The following is a 3,651-nucleotide window of genomic DNA, read 5'->3' as shown; positions in this document are numbered from 1 at the left end:
AAAATCAATCTCCACAATAGTCTACATGTTTCCTGTTGCCAAATGGGCCCTTTAGAGTAGTGAGAGAAAATCTTCACCCTGAAACCTATAGTGTCCTTTTCCAGCATGAAGTAGCTAAGAGAATACGCTGTCCCCTTTTCCCTATGAATCAGGGTGAAATCTCTCTCAAGGAGGAGTGATAGGGAATGGCAAAGGACACACTGACAGGAAATTAATCAGAACTCATTTTGACAAGCACTGTGGCAATGGGACAATTAAAACAGACTTTCAAGGGGAATAAAAAAAGAGAGGAACAAAATGGGGTGGGTAGAGAAAATAGTGCAACAATGAATGAATGGAAATCCAAAATCTCTGTAAATGTTCATTAAAATTAGTAAAATTAAAAAGAAAGAAGACAAAGATTGCCAGCATTGAGCCAATTGGCAGTACCGTGATGGAGTTTGAGGTTGTTAACAATTTCATCTTGCTTGGTTCCACAATCAATGGTCTTGGCACCAGCAGTCAGGAAATCAAAAGGTGAATTGCATTGGGAAAGTCTGCTGTGATGGACCTCTTCGGAGTCTTGAGGAGCAATGATGTCAATCTAGAGACAAAGGTGCACCTGATTCTGGCCATAATCTTTGCAATTACATGCTAACCATCAGAGAGCTAGATAATGACTAAGCATGGCAGTAGAAGAATCGATGCCTTTGAGTTGAAGTGCTAGAGAAAGTATTGAATATACCATGGACTGCCAGGAAAACAAGTAAGTCTGTTTCGGTGAGGGTGAAACTAAGTTTCTCCTGGGAGGCAAGAATTTTGAAGCTCCACCTCACATACTTTGGGCATGTGGCCAGGAGGGACCAGTCTTTGGAGAAAGATATCATGCTTCGAATAGTTGAGGGACGATACATAAAAAGAAGACTCTGGATGAGATGGATTGACATGTTAACTGGGGCAATGGGATAAGGTGTGTCACAGTAAGTTTAGCTCAGTATATGGCAAGGTTCAGAGCCGTTGTACATAGGGTTGTTATGAGTCACAGGCAACTTGACAGTACCGTACAAAGACAACAAAAAATATAAAGCATTATATAAGAGAAATAAATTGATGCTAATTATCATATTATTTGAGTCGAACATGACAGAAGTTGTAAAAGTGGATGGAAGTGCCAAGAAAGAAGGGGTGGCAGAAGACAGGTATGTCTGCATTATGTAGGAAGGAAGAAAGATAAGCCAGGTTTTGGGGCCTGGCTAATTTGTAAAGCAAGATTAGCCCTTTACCAAAAGACCAGCAAGACTAACTCCATCTTGGCTATAGTATCTGCCTGATAGAAAACAACTCAAGGAAGCAGGATGTCAAAAAGTGAGCCATACTGCAGCCATTTTAATCAAGTAGCCATTTTATGCCAGGTTCAAATGTGCAGATGTTTAGAAAGGAGCAAAAACAAGTTAACCGTTCCTTGAACCCCAAGGCCAAGCAGGGATGTGTGGAATGGTATGACCCTCCCTAAAGACTGTTGTGATGGCCTTGCTTGCTAATTGGAAGCAATCTTGCAGGTGGCGGTGATATCAAAACAAGCACATTGTTGGCCTTGAGGCTGAGCTGTTTCTCTGTTATCTGCAAAAGAATAAAACTCAGAATTTTTGGAATAAACTTTGCTACTGACTATTAGTCTTAGCCTCTCTGTGTCCTTCATCCTCGGCTCTCCCCTTCCCTCGGCTGGCCCGCAGCACCAGGGGAGATGGAGGAGAACCTGGAGAAATTGTTATTTTTTAAAAGTCAAAAAAGCAAGGAAAAAAATTGGCAGAACTGGAAAACTCTCTGCAGAAAACTCAAGCAAGACCCACACCTCACACCTTACAATAAAGAACTCAAAGTGGATCAAGGAACTAGGACTAAAACCAAGGACTATAAACTTCATCAGAGAAAAGCTTGGAAGAACTCTATAAGCCCTAATCCACAGCATGAACAGTCTTCCAAGCATCCTGAAAAAACCTACAACCAGAAGAGGATAGAAAAGATAAATGGGGCCTCCTAAGAATCAAAATCCCTAGCTCTAAGAGAGATGCAAATCAAAACAAGTATGAGATATCATCTCACCCCAGAAAGAATAGCAAAATTCAAAAGAGCAGAAAACAACAAATGGTGGAGATGCTGTGGAGAAACTGGAACCCTTTTTCACTTCTGGTGGCAGTATAAAATGGTGCAACCACTATGGAAGGCAGTATGTCGCTTTTTCAAGATGTTAGAAATAGAAATGCCATTTGACCCAGCAATTCCACTACTGGAAATATACTCTAATGAAATGAGAACTTCCACCCAAACAGATATATGTACACCCATGTTTACTGCTGCATTGTTCACAATAACAAATAGATGGAGACAACCGAAGTGCCTATAAACAAACAAATGGATAGAGAAGCTGTGGTATAGTCACACAGTGGAATACTACTCAGCACTGAAAAACAAGAAACTCATGAAATATTAAATGGGTGACCCTGGAGCACATTTTGCTGAGTGAAATATTTCAGTCACAAAAGGACAAATACTGCAATAATGTCACTTTTATAAAACAGGACTGATATGGGGGTTGGGGAAAACTAAAAAAGAGGGGATAAATAATGTACACTGCGTTGAAACAGATGAGGAATACAACTGCTTAAAAGAAATATATGTTTAGGTATTATTTGCATGACAGCAATCCAGATTAAGCACTGCATAGTAAAGTGGACTGGGGAGAGGATGGGATTGTACAACGATGAAATAATTTTTTTTAAAAGAAAAAGTGAACTGGAGGCGAGGTGGGCAGGGAAAAAAATGTCCAATAATGAATGACTGAAAATCCAAGTTCTCTATAAACTTTAATTAAAATCTCAATTTTAAAAAATCCATGGAAAAAATTTTAAGGAAGCCTGGGAAACAGTGTGGGAAGAGTGGCAGAGTCCAGGAAATGCTTATGTATATTATGGAAGATTTAAGTATATACACAAATCTGGAGCTAGTAGTAGGAACAAAATAAAGACAAAAAAGAGAAGACTAGGAGGGGGTTGGGGAAGATGTGGGGAAATTGCAGTCTTGCTACATTGGTGTGGGAATTTGAAATAGTCTAAGCATTTTGGAAAACTTTTTGGCAATTCCTAAAATGTTAAATATAGTTATCATACGACCTTAACAATTTCACTTCTTGGCTGTTGTTAGATGCCACTGGGCTGGCTGACTGCGACTCACAGAGATCCTATGAAAAACAGATCTGAACCTTGACCTATCCTGCACCATCCTCATGATATCTGATATACGTGAATCCATTGATGCAGTTATTGTGTCAATCTGTCTTGTTGAGGGTCTTCCACTCTTTCTCTGACCCTCCACTTTTCCCAGCATGATGTCTTTTTTCCAAGGACTGGCCCCTCCTGACAATATGAACGAAGTATGTGAGACAAAGTTGTTGAATTCTCAGTATATACATAAGCTACAGGAATTCAGATATATACTTGTATACCAATGTATTATTTACAATAATAAAAAAGCCCATCAACTGTTGTTGCTGTTATGTGCCGTCGAGTCATTTTCGACTCATAGCAACCCTATGCACAACAGCCCTAAACCCTGCTCTATCCTGCGCCAACCGCACTGCCTCTGACACACCCATCCCGATTACCCCAGTCACCG

This window comes from Elephantulus edwardii, unplaced genomic scaffold, assembly GCF_000299155.1.
Source record: "Elephantulus edwardii isolate Elephantulus edwardi_28Jun2011 unplaced genomic scaffold, EleEdw1.0 scaffold00310, whole genome shotgun sequence".
In the NCBI taxonomy this organism is placed as follows: Eukaryota; Metazoa; Chordata; class Mammalia; order Macroscelidea; family Macroscelididae; genus Elephantulus; species Elephantulus edwardii.
Note: the sequence above shows the minus strand (reverse complement) of the source record.